The sequence below is a fragment of the Phaenicophaeus curvirostris genome, chromosome 14 (genome assembly GCF_032191515.1).
Source record: "Phaenicophaeus curvirostris isolate KB17595 chromosome 14, BPBGC_Pcur_1.0, whole genome shotgun sequence".
NCBI classification, from domain to species: Eukaryota; Metazoa; Chordata; class Aves; order Cuculiformes; family Cuculidae; genus Phaenicophaeus; species Phaenicophaeus curvirostris.
Genome location: NC_091405.1, coordinates 386,539 through 413,416, shown reverse-complemented (window position 1 = coordinate 413,416; position 26,878 = coordinate 386,539). Strand labels below are relative to the sequence as shown.

Genomic DNA, 26,878 nt, shown 5'->3' with positions numbered 1-26,878 from the left:
GTTCAGTTCACCCAAAATTTATATTTATTAAAAACGTAACAAAATTACCAACAAAAAGCTTTCTGTATTTTTTTTCCTGAATTCCAAAGAAAGCAGCTTCACAGCCTGGATTTCAATTTTTCTTGGCATCATCTACGGCCTGAATATTTCAGCACTGTGTGCATTCAGGAAAACAAACAGTGAAATTGAGTTATAGGTTTTCCTTGTTAGGCTTAGTGAATAGTAATCATGTGGTATTAAAGATCAAAAGCAAATCTGATTTCTTGGGATCTGCCATTCAGAATAATCAAAAGCCGTACTAATAACAAAATAAGGAAATCAGGGCTTTCAATCATGTCTTATAATTTGCCCATGCGCAGCAAGCAAGAACGGCTTTGCCGTGGCAGAGCAGTTCGCGCAGTGCCAATCTGGGCCCATTCTCACCAGGCATGTCTGAGGGTTGTCACACTGTGTTGTAGGTAAAGCATGGTGCCACCAGCACTGATGCCAGGAACGCTGGAGAGGCGCAGGTGTTCCAGGATCAGGGTTTTGGCTTGGCTTGAGGGCCATGGGGGTGTTAAACCCACCACTTGATATATTTGTGGCTTTGGTCGATCCTCTCCAACCTGTAAGAGAAGGTGCTTTTGTTAAAAAAAAAAAGTCTCTTTTGCAAACAAGTCCCATTTCATGGAGCAAGAGACTGTGAGGTGACACAAACTGCAGCACAGAGGCCACTTACTTAACCACATACAGGGAAAGAAGCTAGTTACTCTAACAGAGCCTGGAGGAAACCAGGAGTGCATCTGGGGTGTGGTAAGGTGATAAAACCCAGCATCCCTCCTGCCCTCAAGGGTAAGTGCTTGTTTAAACTCTATATTGGGTGTGTCAGAGGTGTGGGCATAGAAGATCTGCCATGGCCAGAATTAACATGCGCTCTGCTGCTGTCAAACAGATCTAAAAGGGCCTTTCCAGACATAGGCTTTTTGCCTGTGTGAGTGTCAACACAGAGTTCATTTCAGGCAAGTTTCATGGTGAAGAGAAAGGTAAGGTTAGGCAAGGAGCCCTTCCCATTAAATCAAACTTGAAGGAAGGCCCGGACTGCAGGGCTGAATTAGAAATGGGCACATCCTAGCACACAGGATGGTGAGCAAGATGCATCACCTCAAGGAGGCACTGAGGCTCTAAAATGCACTTTGCATTTGCAGTTTCTTTCCTCATATGGGGTGTTAAGGTAAGCTTGTAGTTAACTGGTTTTCCATGTACTACCTATCTTCCTATGCACTGGCCCAGGCAATTAGGCTAGTGTATAAGAGGAAGAGCAAATCACACTACTCCACGCTTCCACGGCCATCCTGCAAGGAGTGGGCAACTAAGAAGGTAGACTTGTGTCTACGTGCCTGGATCCATGCTCCAGATAGCAAACAAAAGGGGAGAAGGCCACCTGGTCCAGATAGCCAACAAAGGGGAGAACAGAGTGCTCAATTCATTTATATTTATCTCCTGCAGGAGAGACAGGAAGTCACCATGTACCTTTACTGACCACTCAGTCTTCTCTGAAAACCATTTCCCATCAATGGCCACAGCATGTTCAGCTCAGTTCTTTCAAATTGGCTCAAGAAAGCTGATCTATTAGTGAATGACTAGTGAACATGGAGCAGTAGCACATTCCATTGGTGCCAGGTCTTCCTGGTCCATCATTCACACTGCGGACGCACACATCATTTCATGTGCCCCCAGACCCTGCCCAAAGGGTGTACAAGATCAGCTGCTGAGGTCCCAGGAACAGACAATATCTAAACCCACAGCCAACTCAGTAACACCTCTGCCTGAATATGATAGATAGGGATTTCAGGGAGGCATGTCAAAGATAAAAGGAAAGCTACTCTTGCTCTTGTTTAATTTCCCTTCTAATTTCCTAACAGGCCTGTTGCGGGAATGACTGTCACCGACAAGATACAAGGGCCCGATTTACAGCTGTAGCACAGAACGGCAATGAGAAGTTGCAGTCTATAATTTTTAAGTAACACCACATTTATGAAAACTGCAACAATCCCTTGCGCCATGATTTGTGAACTCTGATGGCAGAAGAGCCAGCCTCTCTCACACAGCAGAGAGCAAGGAGAAAGATGAAGAGAAACAAGCTGGCTGCTGCCTCAGCATGGAGACTGCAAAATAAATAAAAAATAGTCTTTAAAAGTGTTAATAAAATATCCGCTAAGAGTAGTGGGGGAGATTAGAGCTGACAAGTTAGCCATAGGGCCTTCTCCAGTCTCTTCCAGTCCGGACTGAGACAAGATGACATGTTGAGGAATTGAACTATGTTGACAGGGCCTGCATCTTCATAATTTCTCTGCTCCTTTTTTAATATTCTAAAAAAAAATTTGCAAAATCAAAAGGACAGGATTCACACAAAGGCCTGTACCTCTGTGCAGTTCTCCTAGGCATTCCACATCAAGAACTGGAACAAACACAAGTGCAACTGAAAGCCTCATAGCAGACAATGCATTGTATTTACTGAGCAATCACCTCTTATTTTTTTCACCAAGGATTCTATCTGAGTGGAAAGACTTCAGCAGGAGTTGGATGAATTCCCAAGATCATCCTGCAGCTTTTAGGAGAGCAGTGTTACCACTGCAAGAACAAATCAGAAAATAGAGTTGTTAGAGCCTATTATCTTTGCGGCTCTTTTTTTCAAAATGCTATCAAAATCAGCAGAAAAGCTTTCATTAGACCTAATCCCCTGTGAAAAACAGTCAGATTTGTTCTGAATTGGGTTTAAAATCATGGCAATTGGGAAACATTCATGAAGAAACCAGGGATGCTTTTACAAATGGCTGAAACAGCAAGCAAGCATTTACGCCCTTTACACCTCTGAAGAGTCAATCCATTTCACTGACTCTGCACTTCAGGCAAATTTAAATCTGAAGTGTCTCCTCTTTTTCCCCAAAAGAGCAAATCCATTATTAAATAAGTTATAACTATGACTCTAATTTTGCTGTCTGGAAGTTTCTTTCCCAATCCAGCATTTGGGAACTGGGATTTTTCTCTAAATTACTCAGACTGAGCAAAGGTAACATGAGAGATTTTCCAATTACATCATTTTATTTTTATCATCACTATCATTATTATTATTGTCATGATCTTTTCTTTGGCACTTTAGTTATTACCTAACTGTTATGCACAGTGCTGCGTAGCACGTAGTCTGCTTTCACATTTCAAACCAGCACAATCAGGCAGAGATGAGAAGTCCCACAAAGAGTTTATCGCAAATGCACCCAGTATTGTTTCTAATCAGTGAGCGGGCACACCACCAGTATGACTGAGCCGATGGCTAGCAGAGTACAGAATTATTCCTCATGCTGTGAGCTCAATAATGAGACTGTTACAAAAAAAAAGTAGTTTTCACCAGCTTCAATCATACTTCCAGTTGCATGGCTGGTTTGATGTTCAGTCCATCTTCTTTCATCTTCTTGAGGGGGCAGTAGAAAATGCAAATCTTAATCCCTTCTGGGCACAGAGGGCTTGAAAGGCATAGAAAAAATCTGGATGGGAAGCAAAGACAACCCTCAACAGAGAGTTTACACCCGTGTAATGAGATCTGCAATCTTAAAACTCAGCAGAAGAACTTAAAACATTGGACATACTGGGGATACCATGCCTGAAAGGGCATTTTAGTGAGGGTCTTCTCACAGACCTTTTTTGTTAAGGTTGTGTCAGAAAGTGCCCCTACCTGTGATGGAGTTGGCCTTTCAAAACTGAGAATGCTCTGGGCTTTTGAGAGATCCTAAGAGAGCAGGACTTCATGCCAGCCCACTTCCTGCCTTGAATTTCAATGTCTGAAAAGGACCTGATCACAGACGATTCATGAGTACTTCAGGCCTGTTTTTGCTTCATGAAGTATACAGAGATGCTAAGTGATGGTCCAAAGGCCATACTTACATACAATGGACACCTTCTTTGTGCTAGAACATCAGAGATGCAAAGGGGCAGGCAAGCAACAACATGTGGCAGCCTAGTGATGCTGAGCGACCAGACAGACCAGGACAGCAAGAGCTGTCTTGCTCACTGGCTTCAAGTCATTTTCTTACCCAGCCAACCAAGGCTTCGTCAGATGATCAGCTGGGACTCTTAATGAAAGAAGTTATGTAGGGGCAGAAGGTTTGATTCACCAAGCTGCCACACTGGCAACAACTTTACACAACCTCTCCACCCAAAACTAAGAGGTTTATCCTTTAGGGATAATTGCATGCCTTTGGCAGGGGCAGTAGGGAACACTTATAAAGGCAATCAAAGCAGAGAAAAAGAGAAAGCAACGTAATTTTGGATAATTGGAGCAAAGAGGTAACATATATCTCGGTGTCATAGGGGAGATTGGCCAAAGCGATTTGCATTTATTCTTATCTCAGAATTGTATTTATCAAAGTAAAGCATGCTTAAATTAAAAGGAAGCACATAAATCTTCTCTTATTGTCATCTTGAAATTCACAGGAGCTGCTAATTATATTATAGATCTTCTAGAAGTATGTATAGTAATTAACAGTTTCAGCCATGTTATTAGACTTGCAAACAAAGTTTGCTCTTTGCAGGCCTGTCAGGAGCACAGGGTCAGACTGAAAATGGGATAAATCAGCACAGGATCAAGATACCAAGCAGGAATCCCTAACTGCACTGGACCTACTCTGATTTGCACTGGATGAAGCCACCACCTTTAAGATGTACGCAGGTTTCCTAGCAGAGCTCTCTCATTTCGGTGTGCTGACCCAAGTTACATCGGGCTTTCCTGAGAAGCCAGCTCATAGCAATTGTCAGGGTCTGACTTGGGCCCAGACTCAATGTACTGGAATCTCTGACACCTTTAAAGAAAGGATCTTAAAACCTTTCAGAAAGAAACATTGATGGTATTGTCCTTAAAGAAGGAGCAAGTTCAAGGCCTCTGAAGTACTTGAGAAACTCTGGATACTGCATCCATCTGTGGATTGATTGAAGCACCACTTTTTGTCACTTACATAAACAGGCAAAAAGGAAATTTAATTAAGTAACCAGGGTCTGGTTCTACCACTCACTTTCTCCATGTATGATAGCCGAAGAGAAAAAGCATTACTGGCCATAAATCTTAGGTATAATTTATAAATGCATACTTACATAGGAAGGACCACTTGTATCACTAATTTGTTCTGTTTGTCTGGGTTTTGTATCAACAGAGCACTGACTGGAATTCTCAAACCAACAAGAATTACCTGGGCAAAAGACTGAAAGGCTGGAATACAAGGTAGAGTTTTCAAAAGCACTACATGACTTGCGAGCTGAACTTCCAATGTGAAAAGTTATTTTTTTGATAAAATACTCCGCAGTCCAAGTTATTCTTCTATAGAAAATAGAAAAGTATTAACGTGTAACTATTCAGAACATTCTTCCACATTGCAAACCCATACAAAATCATTATTTAAATCTCTGTTTCCTCAAAAGCATGGTAGAAATGCAATAGTGACTAAAAATATGGACTATACAAAGGGTTAATATTTTCTGCTACTCCAGGTGGGTCATTTAAACATCATGATCTCTTCCTACCTCAAGCACAGTTTATTCTGTGAAGCCACAACAAGAAGATACAAGTACATGCTTTCTTTGTGAATTATAAATTGCAAAACATTTTGATACCTTCACTGGAAAAGTTTAATGTGAGCCGAAAGCCATATTAGTAATAAGAATAAGCCAAACAGCCATTTCAACAAAGACACCTCCATACTGCTTTGCAGCCCCCATATCTGCTCTTGCAGAGTACTGAGCTTCTTCCACTCACATTGAGAATAAGAGTTGAAATAAAAGTGGAAAACTTATTCTTTGCCCAGCTGGATGGGCAATGCTTAATGTGTAACATCTTCCTTGGGAAAAGATTTTCAAGATTAATATCCAGTTCCCAGGCTTTTACACTACCCGGCAATCACTCAAATCTAGCAGTGAACCATAGGAAAGATTAAAAAGCCAAAGGCCATGAACCTGTTTAAACTAGTAGAGTGGGTTCAAAGTTCCCTGGAAGATCTTGAGCTACAGTCACGAGATATTACTGAGGTAAGAAACTGAGGCAGCCCCATAGATAAGCTCCTATTTGTTCTAGATGAACCAAAGAACCCTAAGTCACACTTTGGACTTTGTTCTTAGCCATAATTAATACCTGATTATTTTGGTTACCCAATGAATACTGACTTCAGTGTAAACCTTTTGGAAGTGTTCAGGAGCAGTGTGAGCTGCAAAAAAAACCCCAACAAAACCAAAAGAAACAGAGCTGCTGCTGCTAATAGGGAGAAGGAGTGTGGGCAAACACTTCTTTCTCCTTGCCAAGGTGAAAGGGCATCAAAGTGCCTGCAGTCATTGATAACCCTGTTCTTGCTGAAAACTTAGTGGGAATCCCACTGCCTTTGGAGAATGCAGGAGAGAGTGCTCACAAACAGAAAGGTACGTGTGAAAGACAGAAAGAAGAAAGAATGCAGAGTCCTGACCTACCTGTGCTGGGCATCTGCAACCCCCTGATGGTTAGACAGTGTTAACAGAATCACAGAATCACAGAATAACCAGGTTGGAAGAGACCCACTGGATCATCGAGTCCAACCATTCCTATCAAACACTAAACCATGCCCCTTAGCACCTCATCCACCCGTGCCTTAAACACCTCCAGGGAAGGTGAATCAACCACCTCCCTGGGCAGCCTGTTCCAGTGCCCAATGACCCTTTCTGTAAAGAATTTTTTCCTAATGTCCAGCCTAAACCTCCCCTGGCGGAGCTTGAGGCCATTCCCTCTTGTCCTGTCCACTGTCACTTGGGAGAAGAGGCCAGCTCCCTCCTCTCTACAACGTCCTTTCAGGTAGTTGTAGAGAGCAATGAGGTCTCCCCTCAGCCTCCTCTTCTCCAGGCTAAACACCCCCAGCTCTCTCAGCCGCTCCTCATAAGGCCTGTTCTCCAGCCCCCTCACCAACTTTGTTGCTCTTCTCTGGACTCGCTCCAGAGCCTCAACATCCTTCTTGTGGTGAGGGGCCCAGAACTGAACACAGGATTCGAGGAGCGGTCTCACCAGTGCCGAGTACAGAGGGAGGATAAGCTCCCTGGACTTGCTAGTCACGCCATTTCTGATACAAGCCAAGATGCCATTGGCCTTCTTGGCCACCTGGGCACACTGCTGGCTCATATTCAGTTGGTTGTCAACCAACACACCCAGGTCCTTCTCCTCCAGGCAGCTTTCTAGACAGACTTCTCCTAGTCTGTAGCACTACATAGGGTTGTTGTGCCCCAAGTGCAGGACCCAGCATTTGGCCTTGTTAAACCTCATGCCATTGGACTCTGCCCAGCGGTCCAGCCTGTCCAGATCCCTTTGCAGAGCTTCTCTACCCTCCAGCAGATCAACACTTCCACCCAGCTTAGTGTCGTCCGCAAACTTGCTAAGGGTGCACTCGATGCCTTCATCCAGGTCATTGATGAAGACATTGAACAGGGCTGGACCCAGCACTGAGCCCTGGGGAACCCCACTTGTCACTGGCCTCCAGCTGGATTTCACACCATTTACCACCACTCTCTGGGCCCGGCCAGCCAACCAGTTTTCCACCCAGGAGAGTGTGCGCCTGTCCAGCCCAGAGGCTGACAGCTTCTCAAGCAGAACGCTGTGAGAAACTGTGTCAAAGGCTTTGCTGAAGTCCAGGAAGACCGCATCCACAGCCTTTCCCTCATCCAGTAGCCGAGTCACTTTGTCATAGAAGGCGATCAGGTTAGTCTGGCAAGACCTGCCTTTTGTGAACCCATGTTGACTGGGCCTGATCACCCGGTTCTCTTGCATGTGCTTCATAGTAGCACTCAAGATCACCTGCTCCATGACTTTCCCTGGCACTGAGGTCAGACTGACAGGCCTGGAGTTCCCTGGGTCCTCCCTGCGACCCTTCTTGTAGATGGGCATAACATCAGCCAGCCTCCAGTCCAGTGGGACTTCCCCAGTCTTCCAGGACTGTTGGAAGATGATGGAAAGGGGTTTGGCCAGCACATCCGCCAGCTCCTTCAGTACCCTAGGGTGAATCCCATCCGGCCCCATAGACTTGTGGGAGTCTAGTCGGGCTAGCAAGGTTCTGACCACCTCCTCTTGGATCACGGGAGCCTCATTATGCTCCTCTAGCTCCTGGGTTTGTACACAGACGGAACGACCCTCCTTACAACTAAAGACTGAGGCAAAGAAGGCATTAAGTACCTCAGCCTTTTCCTCATCCCCTGTTACTGTTGTTCCTTCTGTGTCCAATAGGGACTGTATGGTCTCCCTAGTCCGCCTTTTATTATTTATATATTTGTAGAAAGATTTTTTGTTATCTTTCACAGACTTGGCCAATCCAATTTCTAGGTGAGCCTTAGCCCTTCTGATTTTTTCCCTACACAATCTCACTTCCCTCCTGTAGTCCACCCAAGAGGCCTGTCCCTTCTTCCAGAGCCCATAAACATTTCTCTTCCTCTTGATATCCCTCAAGATCTCTCTATTCAACCAAGCTGGCTTTCTCCCCTGCCGGCTTTTTTTCCGGAACACGGGGATGGCTTTCTCCTGAGCTGCTAGGACCACCCTTTTGAAGAGCTCCCAGCCTTCCTGGGCTCCCTTGCCCTTGAGTACTGTCTCCCATGAGACTTCGCCAACCAGCCTTCTGAAGAGATCAAAGTCTGCCCTCTGGAAATTTAATGCTATCGTCTTGCTAACTACCCTCTTCACTTCACCTAGAACAGAAAACCCTATCATCTCATGGTCGCTTAGTCCTAGGCGTTGATACAGGACTGGTGTTAATTCTGTTACTGGATGCACAGTAGAAGTCTTTTTTGCCATTTGAAAACTTCACATGCAGAGCCTAATGAAGGCAGAAGAAAGTAATAAGTATTGATTATGCTCCAGTAGCACAGTTACTTAATAGGACTGCTCATCCGACATACCAGGTATTGAAAACAGGCAGAGCCAAGTCAGAACACAGAGGGAGAACGAAAAGGTGAGGAGATAGAACATGGGCAAAGTCAAATGGAGCTTTTTAAAAGAATCTGTTTCATTCTTCAAATGCAACGTATAGAACAATCTTTTTCTTTTCTTAGAGAGGACAAAAAGCTTTTTTTCAGTCTGCAAAATATTTGTATATCACCTGATGTCCTCAGCTGAATAACTGTCAAAATCTTCCTCTCCAAGTTTACCAAGGTCTAGGATCTGACACCTTGTGTCAAAATGCTTTTCTCTAGCCTGCAAACTCATTCCTATAAAAGAGAAATACTAAACTTATTGTAGTTAAGGAAGCCAAAATCTTTCAGTAAGTATGAAATCATCTTCTATCTGAACACAAGTATCTGTCCTTTGCAGTGAGATTCACAGGACAAGAGTGTCAGCTGATAAACATCACACCTGGGCAGGGTCAAGTCCTGAAAAATGTGTGCTGAGCTTCAATACATTGACTCCAAGGCTATCAAGAAACCAGTTTGAAACAGGAAATATCTGCAACCCCATGGACTGTAAAGATTCCATGTAACTATAACAAAAGCTTACAGTAAATTCCATTACAAGGAATCTCCAAGCAACAGCTGGAGTTGTAAGCTCTTAAAACAGCGGGTGTATCGCCTGATTCTTGGAATCAAGGACATGTCTTAAATCCATATGAGTGAATTGGAGGGGAGAAAGACCAATGCATTGTCTATTATTTTAGTCAAGTCCCATCTTTTTTACAGAAATTTATTACCAAGTCAGTTTTTATCCTGTTGCATCCCACTGCAGCATTGTGGAAGAGCAAGCAGTGGGCTATGTGGCACCTTATCGTACATTCTCTGAGGGCTGTCACCGACCTGTCCTCCCTGCTCTGGCTGAGCAGCACAGGTAAACAGCCACTGCTTTTCCTGCGAGTGGCTCTTGCTGGCAGCTGCTCCCGGTTCTGGAAAACAAACTGCAGACCATTATCAGCTTTTCTGATAATTGCTGCAGGATGGAAACGGAGAGGGCAATAAATCACAACATCATTATACTGAGGTCCAAACAATCTGGCATATTTTTGCTCGAGATGGTGAATACAGAAGTGATGTAGACTACAGTGAGAGATAAAAATACTCTATATCGACTAGTTAGCATGTGGGCCTTTTTGTACTTGTCCATGCCATTCACAACATATTTAGAATTAGTAAAAATAACTGTGTCTTTCCTTTTAGCTCTGTGGGAAGAAAATATCTCAGCCTTTAAATATGCAAGCCTTGAACTCTGCACAAGGCACAGAGGTAGGATACATAATGATCCTGGGCTAAAGGTTGGTATATTTTCATTGTTTGCATTCTGCCTTTAAGGCAAATGTCCAGTCACCAATTCTATGTCACTATTTACACGGGCATCATGTAGTTTCCAGTAGTTTTTCATGCCCGGGAAAGAAGAAGTTCTCCAAAGTCCAATATAATAGATGAACTTCAAAACTCAGATGTTAAAAGAAAGAAGCTGCAAACCAATCATTAGGTCATGTGAACAGGAGAAGTTTGATGGGATTTCCTTTGAGATACTCCATGAACGTGTACAATCCCAGGCGTAGAGCCAATAGGATCCAGGCATGGCAGTGAGGTGCAAGGTAGGGAGGAGTCAGCAGTCATGTCCAAAAATCTGCATTTCATGTTTAGCCAAGGAGCAGCATCAACGGCTCTTGCGGATTTGCCAAGTACCCAGTGAAAAGTGCAAGAATGGAGTGGAGAGAAAGAAAATAAATAAAATCAGAGAGAAAATAATATATAATAGAATTGTCCTTCTCCTTCCAGTTCTACACCAGCCCATCAAAGCCAAAAAGTAATTTCACTCATTGCAGTATTTTCCACATCATTGATTCCATCCATGAATAAGCAACTGGAAACCTGACAAAAACACAAGCCTGTGAGGCTCTAGCAAAGCTGGAGTTAGATAAAACATTCATGAGAAAGACCCACAGATTTAATGGGTGTGCCTTCCATAAATGCCGCTGTTCAGAAAGAGAAACTTTATAGAAAACATTTGTCCCTAGTTACAGGCTCTGCTGAAATTAGTTCAAACTACCTCAGTATCAAATGTATGTCCTTTCTCCCCCCTTCTTGATGATGGCATTGTTATTATTTTCATCCAGTTAAAAAATAAAAGGCTCTGCAGGGCTTGTACTAAAGAGGTTATGATAATTATAATCAAATTTTGATTGAAATGCTATTAATTATCTGTCCTGGGAATAAAAAGCACGATTTCAGGGTTTGATAGCATTTTTATGATGGAAAGCACACTTTTATTAATTGAGTTCTTGGAGAAAGCATGGTAAAGTTTGGTCAGTTTATGTTTTAATCCAGACTACCTCATGCACATGTACCTGGCTGTAAATGTTGAATTATGTCCATGAATACATTAGAAAGGGAAAAAGCAGAGGACAAAGCAGCAGAGAAGGCAATCTGTCCCTTTCCAACCAAGATCGCGCAAGTACAGCTAGAATGCTACCATGACCACCAGGAAATCTGCAGCAGAAACACAGTGCCAGCAACGCCCAAGCCACCTCCCACGGGGCAGCAGCCATACAGAGCTGGGCTGCTACCTGATTCCACTTCAGCCTGAAGTATTTTCAGTGTTCCTTGTACAGCATACACATCCAAGTTAGGGGAAGAAGCACCAGGAATGTTCTTTCTCATCAATAAGCACTACTTTGTGCACTGACAACAACTCATACCAGTGCTACATGATGAAGAAGAGAAGAAGTCTTCAGGGAGACCCGAGAACAGCTTCCAGTACTGAGAGGGGCTCCATGAAAGCTGGAAGGGGCAGGGACAGGACAAGGGGAAAAGTTTTTAAGCTGAAAGAAGGGAGATTGAGATGAGATCTTAGGGAGAAATGTTTCCCTGCAAGGGTGGGGAGGCCCTGGCCCAGGTTGCCCAGAGAAGTGGTGGCTGCCCCATCCCTGGAGGTGTTCAAGGCCAGGTTGGATGGGGCTTTGGGCAGCCTGATCCAGAGGGGGGTGTCCCTGCCCATGGCAGGGGGTCGGAACTGGATGGGCTTTAAGTTCCCTTCCATCTCAAACCATTCTATGATTCTATGAATTGAGAGCTGACAACTATTTGTATCACCCAGGACTTTATCTTACGACAAGCCATGTAGCTTTGAATGTTGAACAGTTTTCTTCCAAACCTTTTACACTTTGACAGTCTACCCAATCATTCAGCAAAGAGATTGTGCAAGCTCCCAAATAGCATTTCCAACAGTGACCATTTTATTGCTACCATGCACACATCAGCTACTCCAGGGAGACAATTATCCTTGGAGCTGTTGGGAGTTTTGATTATTTAAGAAAAAACTTTTTTTTTTTAAAAAAAAAAAAGCTGTTCTCCTGACCCAACAAGCCTTGCCTCTCACCCACAGAAAGTGAAAATCCATTTCTGCTGTGGAACAGGTAATGACTCTTGGAGCACTGTCTGTCAACAGAAATGCAACTTTTGCTGCTGGTGAGACTGCAGAGAATAGGTTCAAATGCAGGCTACTTGCTACCACTTTCAGCTACCAGTTTCACATTATTTCAGTTTTATCATATTCTCAGAGCAGAATAATGTCTTGTTCAGTCTGGATTTCTGTTATTGGAACAAACATGGCAGGAATGCACAGTTCATGGAGCTTCTCTTTCTATAAAACATTTGCTGATTGCAATTATATTAACAACAAAAAAATTTTAATTTAGAAGAGTGCATACTGGCAGGGGAATTGCTAAAACAGCTTTGTTAATTCCAATCCTGTCAGAAATCACAGTTTGCCAAATACCTGCACTGTTTTCTGAATGTCTCCTTCCAGCATCACCATCTATTATGGTGACCATTCTCTCCACCGAAGTTATTACTGAGAAACAACTTCTTGTGAACACATTCAACTGAAATCAGCTGTGCTTTTAGGTATTTGGGCTGTGTCTGAACTGCAAAAGAGGCAGCATTTCCTCTACCTACTCATATTCTTCAGTCATGCACTCAATCCCACTTTAGGCAGAAATCCAGAAACACATCACAACTTAATCCTCCTGTGCTTTTTATTGTGGGAAGGAACTCAGGTGCATGTTCTGGAAGGGAACTTAAATGAATGCCTTAGGCACTAGGATCTTCTGGCACTCTGCTGTTTTGCAGCCCATGCAGTACGGCCTGTTGTCTCAGATATGATGGCAATGAGAGCTATTCAGTCCCAGGCACACCAACACTTATCACAGCAGTATTGAAGCTAGAGAGCTGGAAGGAACTGGACACACTGGGTGAAATGTATAGCTGCCAACAAACTCCACCTTTCCCACAGCACAGGGCTATTGCCAACTCTAGATCAGACTTGGCTCTGTCTGGCCAAGTTCTAAAAGCCTCCTTGGAAGGAGGTTCCAGGTCTCTCGGAGTTACCTGTTCCTAGCTGTGTTGCCCTCTGAAATGGGGGGGCAGACCGGAGGAGCTGGGTAGCTCAGCAGCACTCACAGATCCAGGTTTCTTAGATCTACTCTAAATACATTTACTTAGAACTGTAATCAGCTATAAAAGAGTCATAATCCCAGAGCTATGTAAGAGGCATGACATTCCAGTGACAGCAACTGATGCATTTACCAACTCACCACTTGTTTTCCTTACTGAAGAGAATCATTTACCTGCAATGTCACCTGGAGAATAGGGTTGTTGTCAGATCAAGGTCTAGCATCAGGGTATGTAGCAAACATTAACCGCTGTATCCCACTTCACTAGGATTTTTATTTCATTTTTTATAGAGCCTGAGTATAAGTTTACAACATGCTGTATGTTAGAGAAGAAGCAAACCTAGATCACCTCCTACAGGCCAAGGAGAGAGAAAAGATGTTATTCCTTCCCATGAACGTGTCTGTTCCTGAGCTAACACAGTTCCTTTTAATTTCTGCAGTCTTAAAGAGCACCAAGTCCAGCTGACTGAGCTGTGTTGGACTGCAGTTATTTATGTCAGCAATAGATAGTTATGGAGGATTATTGCTCCAGCACTCTGAATTTTGGGGTTAATAAGCAGATTTCCCCACCTATGTGTACCAGGTGGTACAATACAGTGCTTCAGGAACTCAAATTAAAGGACCCATTAGGTGTTTACCCACTGCGTGCAATCCAAAAAAACCTTTGCATGTGAATCACATGGATCAAGATTTCTTTTTTGTAATTTCTTAGAATCCTTTTCTGCAAAATAGAGTTTATGCAGGCTATCATAAAATATTAGGGGAGGGAGCTGGAAGAGCACATTAAAAGGATAATATATTCTCTTTACTGATCATGATCCGAGAGATAAAGTGTGTTTGAAACATTGTATTTTGCAATCCAGCCTATGTGATGAGTGGTAAGTTATATAGCCATCATAAACAGTAGTGATACATAAAATGTATTACATTCTGTACAGCCCGATTTGCATTGCAAACATCCCTACTTAGATTACAATGAACTCTAAATTACAGAGTAAACAAGTTTTTGCTGCATCTTGAGACCCAGCATGGAGGAAGACACTGTTTGCCACCGCAGCAGAAGAATGCTGTTTACATCCAACCAGACTTATCTTGGAAACCTTGCAACTTGAACAGACAAGGGGCTGCGAGCAGAGCCCCTCAGTCTGCATTTACTGGGTTTTGCAGGATGGCTGTAGGCTCCTTACTCAACACCAGAAGCTTTCAGCAATGCTTAACTTACCCCAAAGTGCTAAGGGCTCAGGGGATTTCTGGGCAGCAAACTTCTGGGCCACTGAAATGAAACACTATTGTATGTTGTTGTAAAGAAACAAGTCTGTGAATCCCTTTCAGATTAGTAGGAGATAAGAGACAATAGGATATTTGCTTTACACTTTCTCTAGCCTTTCCCCTTACAGAAAACACAGGAACAGCCCAGTGGCTCACACCACCTTGACATCTCAATCCGTGCATCAGCGCGGGCATGTCACAGGCTATGCCAATTGTTTTGGTTGATAATCTCTTCTCAGAGTGGCATAAAGAAAAGACAGACGTTCACTTTCCTATAGCCAAACATTAGCAGGACACCTGTACATACCTGATGCTGTCTGTGCAAGAAGGGTTTTTACAAAGCTCCAGTTCTGTGCTTCCTGCTATTAAACACACACACAAGGCTATTAGGAGTGAGACAGCATCATTTCTGGTGATGTCAGGATGACAACAGTGTGTTGTATTTTGACCTGAGAGAGTAAGATTTGGAAGAGGCTTGCACTGAGATCTGCTCCAAATATCGAAGCCTGGCTGCCACCTCATTTCACAACCCACAGAAACTGAGAAGATCTCAAATTTCTTTTGAACAACTCTGCACAGCTTTTATTCACTTGTCTCCACTAACAATGATGTAAAATACTCTTCCATTGGCCATCATGATCCCCTTTTCATACAGTGATCTGTTGAGAGTCCCATCCCAAAGTCATCCAGAAACTGAAGGTGATGCAAAAGGCATCCAGTCTCCTTTCAGTCAGATGTCCCTTTGCAGACCCAGCCACACCAGACCAGCAGCTCATCATCTGCAGCATGCAGTAAAGTTCTGCCTATCTGCAAGTTCTTGGGTCAACATAGAGCGCACCACACTGCATGTCACCAAAAACATTCAAGCTCCAATCCATTCCACACTTAGGACTCGGAACTTCAGTGTCATTTGCAGATGCTTGACATAGGAATTTATTCTCTCCGCTTTGTCCCAAAAAACTCAGATTAGTTATTCTTCCAGGTTTGCTGCAATTTTCTTCTCTAGAGGAAAGAAAAAGAGGCAAGGGTGTCTTCAAAAGAGAAGAAGTTGTTAGACAAGGTAGGGCATCGTATATTATTGATATGATCGCTAGGTTTTGTGTTTAACCTTAAATTATGATCAATAAGAGGTGCTGGGCTTTCGATATTTGTTTTAAGTGTAGCACATATAATTTGCATTTAGGAGCTTAACTTTGAATGTGCAGTTTCTCTGGAAACAACTTTTATAATAATTGGAGCTGGAACAAAAGCTTGACTGACCAGATATGATTCCTGTTCCTTGGAATGAAGGAGAACACCCCATCTCTCACCTGTGCACTAATGATTGCTTTCTTCTGCATCTTTCCATTAACTGTTTGAATTGGGGTCTGACATGCAGAAAAGGCCTGAGCATGTGAATGTAACCAGTTTAAAAAAAAAAGTTAAAGGGAAAAAAACTTGTTTGGTGCATCACCTGAGGTGTATCCATGCCATAAACAGGCACCAGAATCTTCTGATTCAGGTGACAACTGCAAAAGTAAAATAACTTTTTAGAATATCACCTGAAGCAGCCATTTCTAACTGTGTGCCAGGTGTGGTGCACACTTGAGCAAGTCTTTCCAATTAAGTGATCATCCTGAAGATCCCTCATGGACAGTACAGCTCCATGTTGTCCTCAGTGTGGGCTAGATACTTTACCACATGCCTTTGTACTCACTTTTACCCTCACTGCTGTATGTGTTCATCAAGAACTCACACTTTCATCATCACAGCCCAGTACCCACTCCTGCAAGGCAGATACCATGCACCAGAGAACTGGATGTCCCAGTGATTTGAACAGCCCAAGTGGGCAAGTAAGCTTACAGCAGCATAGGCTGCTCTTCTGAGTTCCCCAAACATCCTTTTCAGATTCCCTCATGACCGTGCTACCAGTGATTGTATAAACCAGAAGTTCCTAAACAAAAATAAACTTTCCATGTGCTAGATTTCTAAAGTCAAGGACGGAATTTCTCATCAACTCTTGTGCCTCTTGTCTGCTGATTCCCCATATGCTGAAGGCCATAGTTAAGCAGCAGAATGACAGATTTGTCTTGGAAAACAGGAGGACTTTCTGGCTGAATAAGCTTCTCTCTGCTGTCTCTAGAAACAAATCTCCCTAAAATGTCAGCAACAAATTAATTTTACTTCTTTTCAATAGAGAGCAAAGAAATTACCTTTTCTGATTTCAACCTTCTTCCAGGTCAGAGACCCATCAGGCCAACTCATCTCATAAAAATTTACCAAATGTTTTAATTGGAAGCTGAAAAATGGGCTTATTTTCGGTTTAGCCTGTGACACAAGCTACAGAACAAAGTTTACCCCAAACCTCTAAAAATGTGAAGGTCTCTACTTGTAGCTTTGTTTTCTGTTCCATTTCTAGTAAAAGAGAACTTGAAAAGTAAGGATTAATGATTTATGGGGGAATAATCTATAAAAAGCTCTGCATCTAAGGCATTAGAAAGCGATATAAATTCTTTTGTGGAAAAGTAAACAGTATTTAAATGTAAGCAGGTATTATATCCAGTTGGTGAGGTGGTACAGGAAGAAGTCTCTGGCTGGCTTTTCTGGGAATCAGATAGATCCCTAAATCACTAGCTTAGTTTTTAAATCATCTTACAAATATAAATAAATTGAGGGACTTACTCAAGGATGTCTTGTAGAATGGCACTAGTTTCTAGATGAATGACTCACAAGATCAAAGTCAAGAAATAACTCATTTAATCAGGGAGAGAAGTCTTGAGCAGATCTGTAACAACACCTTTGCCAGGGACAAAACTTGCCCTGTGTGCACACCAGCCTTACTGGGTTGTTCTGGAACACAACTGCCCCAAACTCTCCCACAAAAATTTAAATGATGCTGAAAAGCAGCTGATCTAGGAATCCTCCGAATTCCAGAATATCACAACCACAAATAAATATCCAAAGGTTTTCCTACAGCACAAATTATCAAACAGAAAAGGTCTGAAATCCAAATCCAGCCTGATGCAATTTCACCTTTCAACTTCACAGCATCTTCCCCAGCTTTCTCCTTCAGGTGGCCCAGTGGCTGATGTCTGCAGTACAGCTCACTGCAGTAATTGCATGGCTGGTTCATCTCACAGAAGATCACTGTCTGGCACAGGGTATTTTCTCATTACATAATCAATCATGCTGTTAAGGAACAACTCATCCTTGATGGCTTATTCAGAGCTAACCAGAAACCATAAAATCCCTTTGCCATTCAAAAACATGGAGCGCTCTCCTCTCTAGACAGCCAGTGTACTTCAGTGACACCTGAGGCAGGGCAGTTGGACTCACTTTCCAGGGAATTTTCAGAAACTGAACACCTGAATGCATTCTTAAACTTAACGCCCAACCTCCTCTCCACTTTGTATTTGTACTTTGCATGACCTGAAGACTGGTCACTCAGTAAGGAGAAAATATTATTCATTCTATGAACCAATGTTTCCTCTGTTGTAGTTACGAATTTGGTGGGTGTGCCTCCCCCATGGAGTGGAAACCATGGTCATCCACGCTTTACTGTGTGTTGTACTTTTATACCAGCTGCTATTTCAGCTGTTTATAGCTGCATTTCACAATCATTGTTACTGACAGGTTTAGTACCATGGCAATTGGAAAATGAATACCCTCATTGCTGAATTCTTTAGTTATATGTGCATTGTCCATGATGTTCCATGCTCATTGCAACCCCAGATCTTGATTTCCTGATTATTCACCCTGCATTCATGCTTGACAGTCTCTAGATCTCTTCTGGAGCAGAATAACCAGACTGTGCTGAACCTCTGCAGTGGTTTGGATCTTTGATGTCTCCAGAATACGGAAGGGACAAGAGCACAGCTACTACAATGCACTGCTTGGAATATGCAGTGGACATCACAAAATTCATCAGAGAATCACACAAGGCGAAGTTCAAAAACTAACTGCAATTTGTCAAATTCTAGTGCACAACTGTTTATAAAGGGACTCTTCCTTGGATCTGGCTGCTAACCAGACTTTGGAATCTATTCATTTGATGTGAAGATGACATCAATGTAAAATCAAGTGCTACTTTTCCTGTAATCTGATTTATTTTGCCAGGCAATATACAAAGTTTCTTTTCCCTGAAGCTGCAGAAGTTAAATAAAGGAAGATGTTTGTATGGCCAAACTTTCAAGCCTATTTCCAGGCAGCATTTACCTCAAAAACTCTCTCAGTAATAAATGTATGGATGGCAACTGAGATCTGCCCTGAGGACTCACCTGAGACACGTGATCCCGCAGAAGACAGTAACTGTTTCTGCTCTGTTTGGCAGCATCTCAGGACTACTGTATGGCTCCTCTCCTGCTCTCTCTCACATTGATTGGCCCACATTTTCTTCCTTTAAGGAAATGTGAAAGTGATCCTCATCTAAAAATCAACAAACTTGAAAATCTGTTGTACTGGCTTTCCCTTTAAAAGTCACCTTTACCATTGTCCATGACCATTTCTCACTAGAAAAGTTTATCTGGTTTTCTAGACAAGTCATAATCTGAATGAAGGACTTTTCAACACAGTTCTGGGGTAATTTCAGATGTCTGGACTGAGCACATTTGGCTGAAAAGTCACTGTTACCAACACCAGCAAAACTCCAGAAGTATGTCAGCAGCATCTAAGAGACTATGATGAAGACAGCTAGGACAGGAATATAGTCTATGCTAAGACTGAACATAGACTGCTATGATTGCTTCCCATCACATTTCTAGTCCTCACAACTGTAACATATGAAGAAATAAAGATGAATAAAAGCAGTAGAAAAAAAGACAGACTTTACAGAGAACATAGGGAACAACAAAGGAGTGCAAATAAAATAGTATCTCAGAAAAAAAACCCCACATCAGTAAAAGTAAACACACCTCCTTTATTTTTTCTGTACTAATCTGGAATGATCCTTTGCTTCTCTATACTTTGTTCAAAACAAATATATATACTACATCTAACCCCAGACATACAGACTAGGTTCGCCGTTAGACATGTCATGCACGAAAGCCTGGCACCCCACAAAGGTTAAAAAATAAAGAAAAAAAAAAAAGAAGAGAAGAAGAAAAACCAGTTATCTGTTACTCTAATTTAAGATGTGTAATTAGCAAAGCTGGACTGCAAACACTTTCACTGCTCAAGTCACTGGGGGTGTATGGGTATATGACACATCTAATAAGAAGCTGAGCATCCAGCCACTAAGATGCTGTCATAAGCTGTACCGCAATCCTCTTAAGGATTTAGGGAAATCAGAGGTTCAGCTTTGCCATCTGTGGCTTAATAACTATTTTCTTCGCAGGCTTTATGCCTTGTTTTAGCAACTAAGCCATACAGTAACTTCTGAGACAAGACACTACCACAGGGCTCCTTGTTCTCTTTCCTCAACACATTTCACAAGTGGACAACCTGCAATTTGCTGCAGGAAGCAGCTGAAACACAGCTTCCAGGCTTCATTGTGTGACCCAACAAGGCTTTTTTAGAGCAAGGTTTCTGTGCACTCTGAGTCCCTATCTTTGGGACAAAACAGTCAAAAGGTGTTCATAAAAGCAATACTAGCAGGTCCCTTTGAGTCCCAGATGGACTTACCAATTGGACTGATCCCATAGCAAAGCAGAGAGATCTCTGAGGAGCAATTCCCACATCTGACACAAACCTTTCACATCCTCAGCTCTGAGGAATGCAGTATATTAGAGGTGACCATGTGAACAATTTGGTTTATGACGCAAAGGATCTAAAATAATTCCTTCCATTTTTGGTTGGCCAATAGACACACTAATTTTACCAGTGCTGTTCAAGCAGCATCAGCAGACATAAAGCCCTTCTGCGGTTCTGTAGTTTCCACACCACGTTCAGTTATGGGGCCTCACTCAGTAGCATCTCCACCAAGGAATTCCAACTCTGCTTGCTCTAACTGCACTGCCCATATCCCCAAGCTCTGAAGCTCCACAACTATCCAAATGTGGCTTAGAATAAAGGAAATCAGAAGTTAGCCAGCTCCTAAGAGAAATACAAATTAAGGAAATAAAGATGAACAGCATCTCCTTCTGGAGCTTTAGATGAAGATAAAGAGGACATGCACAGGCCAGGGGATGGTAGCACAAAAGGTGCTGGTCTTTCAGTGGATATAAGTCCTCCTAGAAAATGCAAGAAAAAGCCAATGATTTCCAAAGTTTTTATAAGAACATGGAAAATGAGGGAGAGGAATGTAGAAATAAATATATAACAACATATGGAAAGAATATGTTGTACCAGCCCAGTGGTAGAAGCAAAAGATGGAGAGCCACAAGACCAATTTCCACTGCTGAATTTGCAGTTAACTTGGTGTAGGATGTACTTGGTGTAGAATGTACTTGGTGTAGGATGTACTTGGTGTAGAATGTACTTGGTGTGTGATGGAGGTGAAGTCACTGCCTCTCTCTGAGCCACAGATTCCCTTCAAATGTGTGTTTCAGATATAAATGAGCTGAAAGCTCTGTCTTCTTAGCTATGTTTCATAGTTTGAGAGGGTTCAATTTCTGCTGCAGCCTGAAGCTGTCAAATTAGAATATAAAAATAAAGATAAAACAGAATGGAAACCATAAAATAATGTTGGCTGGTTTGTTTTTATTCTTTAACAGCTTTGAAAGTGATAGTACATATCTAGTTGCTCTGTTTTAAAACAGATCTGGGTTTGTGCACATCATAAGTTGTGGCTGCCCCATCCCCATCCTGGAGGTGTTCAAGGCCAGGTTGGATGGGGGTTGGAGCAACCTGATCCAGTGGGAGGTGTCCCTGCCTATGATAGGGGTTGGGAACTGAATGGGCTTTAAGGTATCTTCCAACCCAAACTATTTCACGATTCTATGACCCTATGATAGCTTTTGCATGTGTTTTCATCAGAACATTCTACCTGAGGGGGCTCTATTGTAACCTGAAAACACTTGGTGACTGGAGTTCCAATGGATGGCACATAGCACATGCAAATTTCAACAAGCACATCTGAAACTTGTTCAAGAACACAAATAAACTGCTGCCCATACAATACTTCAGAATTCTCTTTTTCTGAAGTGCCCTGTCCTGGATTCCTCTGTACTAACCCACATCAAAGTTTGGGGAAGAAAGAGCAAATGAAATTCCTCTGAATGATTCATTATAGGAGAAGATCTGTCCTCATCAAATGAAGTCTGTAATTGACAATTTTAAGGAATGACTATGAGATGTCATTTATTTAAAGTGAACCAAGTACTTTGCCCTGGAAAGCAGGCCATAAACGGGGAGATTTAAAAACCAAATACCCAAAATATGCATGGAAAGGCATTTGCATTCCACATCTCTGAATGGACAATTCCTGCAGTCTCTAAGTGCAGTTATGTGATCAGCACATGTAATCATGGTAATTGCGTGCAGAAATTGGATGCTAACTGTACAGCTAATTTGTTTCTTAAAATGGGGGTAATCTTGCAACACTGCATACAAAGGAGTCACACAATAATTACAATGTGCTTTGCAGAACAAGCGCAGTGTTTCCAGGCAGTTGTGCTAAAATATTTCCAGCTGTCAGTGTGCCTGCACGTTGATACGCACATACTTGTTTTAAAAATCACCGGGAGAAACAGATGAATTTCATTTGCTTGTATAGTATTTCTTAACAAAGGGTATCAACAGCAGCTTATATTGCTGGTGTAAGGAGTGCAGATCTGCAGCAGCACTCTTATCAGATCCATAAACACATTAGAGAATGTGGTGGGAAGTTAATGGAGTCAGGGCTGTCTGCTAGGAAAGCCTCAGCTGAGACTGGGCACTTTGCCTGGGATGGCAAACTGAGGATTAAGGGCTTTATGGGACATGTGAACTCCAATCAAATGCAAACATAAGCATGATTAAAATTTAGCAAACTATGATGTATGCACCCCTGGGCAAAATCCAGTAGACACAGCTGTATTTATAGGTTGATACAAAGAAGAACTGTTAGACCTAACAGCAATTCATCAACACAGGGAGGAGTTTGAGACCTCTCCCAGCTATGCAGGGCTTTTCATCTCGGCCTAACACAGTGTGTCATTCTCTTAACTACTCCCTTCTACAGCTTTGACTGTGCAGTTACTATATGAGGCCGTTTTTCCTATAGATCGATGTATTAGCAACCTTAATTAGATCCACAGGAGAAAATAGCATCAAAGACCAGGTGTCTACACCATTATTTAGATGACTTTGAGATGTTGGCTCAGGGCTGCAGTTCAATGGGCTGTGCTGATAATAAGTACAAAAGAAATTTGGAAACAATGAAAAAGATTAATGGAGAGGAAGGCACTATAATATAGAATGGCGGCAGAGAAACCTATATACTTCGTCAGTACAGAAGGCACTAAAATAAGTGGAAATGAGGTGTTGGTATCACCCCAAAAAATCAAAACTTCTGCTGTAGGTTTTCAGCAGCAGGCTGAAAAAGGTAACTTCAGATTTGGGGCAGGGGAAACAGCGAAGACGTGTTGGTTAGGAACCTTCCTTCTTCCTCCAAATGAATCAACTTCATTGCATTACCAGTGCTCTAGGGAAAGGCAAAAAAAACTACTTGGGAATAATCATGGACAATACCTGCGTGACAGCAGATAATGAGCTACCTCTACCCTAAAGCAAACTATGTTTAGGATAGTTGCCTTGTTCTGAGTCAGTGATGGGAACAGAGCAACTTCCATGGAGTGCTGCTTGCACGAAGAACCAAAGAGCTTTTAGAGTTGCCCTTCATCACCTTGCTGCTACAGTGGTGTGGAGTTAAGCTGTTTTCAGGGGTTATACAGCTTCTCACCTCCATGAGGAAAAGCAACACCGGCTGTCTGGGAGTATATCTGATCTCTGCTTTATCTCTCCATAGCATCCTTTGATAAACTCAGCACTGAAACTGGCCCTGTGAGCCTAACTCATTTTTTTTTAAGAAGTAATAAATGAAGAAGCAAGTTTTATGCATCTTAAATAAACTAGAAAGTTTCTGCATTCCCTCATTTCTCTTTTAAATCTGTTCTTGCACCCTAACTTTTAATGACTGATAATGCCTGGTGTTGTGTTCTACCCTGAGAACAAATGACTGCACGACAGCCAGCTTCCCACTAATCCGAGCAGTAGTATGTCACCTCTGTCTTGCAAGTGATCTCCAGGAAGTCATCTTGGCAGTTCTCTTCCCTCTCTAATTGAGGAAGTTTATCAGGAAAAGGACATGAGCAGCCTGATCTAGTGGGAGGTGTCCCTGCCTATGGCAAGGGGGTTGAAATTAGATGATCTTTAAAGTCCCTTCCAGCTCAAACCATTCTATGATTTTATGATTCTGATTTGGATACTAGTAGTCTGTAGCATCTTGGTGCACTGCAGGGCCTGAACACAGATGCAGGCAAAGAGTAGATTAAAGGAATCATACCAGACAGGCCTAGACATCTACCTGTGCGAGACTGGCACTGGAACACAGCTTTTTCCCTATGACAGAAGGCTGCAAAACACTGGATTACATGACTGTCATCATTGCTCATTGTCTTTTTATTCTTTCCACATAGTGAGCAGCGGTGAGCGGATGCCACAGTGCTGTGTTGGGATGTCTGAGGAGCAGGTCATTGCACATTTCCTGTGAAAATGCATTAAAAATAGCAAAGAAAGAAAGAGAGCAGCTTTCCTCTTGGAGCGTCAAGAGCCAGGAGCACAGCAGGGACAATGGTGACGAATCAGTACTGGATATATTCTGCACTTCTTCAACATAATATTTAGGAATGGATTCAAATGACCTTACTTGTACTGAGCAGCATCCTACAGTTCTCTTGGAACCAGTGTTGTGTTCACGGAATAAGACATGCATATACACCAGTAAAAATATGTGAAAGTATCAGGGCCAGATTCTTGCACTCCTGTTTACACAGATGAGCACACATGCCAGTAGGGACTTTAATTCCTGCAATGAGGATTCTCAGAGAGACAGGAAAACTGAGACAAAAGTAAGATTGTCAAAATCTGCCCTTCATATACTATAAAATACACTTAAATATACCTTCATATACTTAAAGGGAGCCTACAGGAAAGGTGGAAAGGAGCTCTTTATCAGGGAGTGACGGGATAGGATGAGGGGGAACAGTTTTAAGCTGAGAGAGGAGAAATTTAGGTGATATCTTAAGGAGAAATGTTTTCCTGTGAGAGTGGGGAGGCCCTGGCCCAGGTTGCCCAGAGCAGTGGTGGCTGCCCCATCCCTGAAGGTGTTCAAGGCCAGGTTGGATGGGGCTTTTAGCACCCTGATTGAGTGGGAGGTGCCCCTGCCCATGGAAAGGGAGTGGAACTGGATGGGCTTTCAGGAACCTTCCAACTCAAACCATTCTGTGATTCTATGAAAAACACCTGTGAAGTTTGATTGTGTGACATTAACAAATTATGGCATATCTTGGTATTATTCTCCACTTTTGGGAGGTGAACATCTCAGGCTATAGATGTCACACCACAACAGAGGGCTGTGTCTTTTTCCAGAACACACTGCATTCTGCACAAATTCTGCACAGCAAATATTCCATGTGTTCTAAAGCAGAGTACAGTGTGTGCTGGTAAAAACGGAGAATCAGAGGAAGCGACAGTAATCACGAAACTACACCAAGTAATCAAACTATACCAAACAGTCAAAACCAAAGTGAAAGAAAGATCACAAGTAAGATGAAGGAAGGTTTTTGCCTTTACCAAACAGTAACTGTGGCAACTCACACCACTTCCATCTGAATCTTCTACCAAAACAACTTCCTGTGTCAGAACATTTTACTATTGGGTGATGGTTGGGGCATTTTGTGTGCAATTAAAGCAGCCATAGGCAGTCAGAAGCGGATCTAATCATAAGGAGTGATCTGTGATGCTCTGACCATGAGACTGTGCTCTGCTCCTGGCAAAGAAGTGCTCCCTTATCTGGGGGCCACACGTTCTGAAGGGCAGGCAGTGGAGAAGAACAGAGCTTGCCCCCAGCTACAGATGAGAGATTTTCTCATCTTCACCAGGGCTCCCAGACTGCCAGCACAGTTCTCCAAGCTTCTGGATTGCGCTCAAGCCTCCTCTGTGTTCAAGGACAACTCTCACCTAGGCTGAGCCAGATGTCTTTCCAGATAGGAGATACATGTTGCTCTAATACACATAATTATAACAGCACCATGTGAGGCACTTCATCGTGCAGCATTTACAGGGTCTCATTCTGCTTTTTTGTTATTGTAATTTCATTCTATTCACTTGTGCGTTGCTCTTTAAATATTTTGAATGAGCTTCAGTGGCTGACTTATCCATAACGGACCCTAGGCCAAAGAGACTCTCCCTGTCTGGTCTCAGTGGGAGCCAGATGGCCATACCTTAACCAATTCCCTTAAAGAAAAAAAAACAATTGCAAGTCAAAATATATTGAGAGAGACATGTCAGCTGGTACAGAGTCTGAGCTCTACTGACTTCGGGCAGGCAGGCAAATATATAGCAGGAGAGTCAGTCTCTCCACCCTCTGCTGCAACCTCTGGTGACTTTACCGAGCCTTGCACTAGATGACAGTTTTTAAAGCGTTGCTTAAATCAAGGGACTGCACAAGAATCTAAGCTTGGGTGCTTCTTGTGTTGGCTCTTTCTTAAGTTTGAATTTCTAGTCCATGAGGCTGTAAAGAAAAACTGGAAAGTGTTAGGTGAATGCCATTACTTAAAAAGAGCCAATGATTTTAAACAAACATCATTCTTTGCATTCCAGGTGCGTATACTTTATTTGTGAGACGGACATAAATATTAAATTCAAATAGAACTAATACTAAAGAAATCTTCAAAAACATGTTACTGACTCTCTCTGAAACTTTAACAGACCAGGAAACTTTAAACTTTACTAGTGGTGAAGTTGGCAAAGGATTAGATTTCCTCTCCCACGCTGCACAAAGACTGCGTTAACTCACTGGTTGTTTGCTCATGCTATACAGGCAGGCTTGGGGAGGCAGGTGTTCTGCTTAACCTTTGCAGCTTCTTAAAGACCAGAGATACTTAAATACAACTGAATTCAGAATGGGAGGGCAGCACATGAAAACTGAGCAGCTGCAATGCATAGGAGTTGTGAGATGATATGGTGGGATGCTCTGCTCCTGAGCTCTTCTGCAAGGACAATGCTTATCATCAGATTTTAAGCTCCCTTTGCAGTGACTGCCTTTCCCCCACCTTTTTTTT

The 26,878-nt window shown here is 42.6% G+C and overlaps 1 long non-coding RNA gene across 1 annotated transcript in view; it reads right to left on the bottom strand.

The window, feature by feature from the left end:
- Nucleotides 1-26,878, bottom strand: part of LOC138726618 (uncharacterized) — a 126,833-nt gene that overhangs the window by 22,841 nt on the left and 77,114 nt on the right. The window lies entirely within an intron of this gene.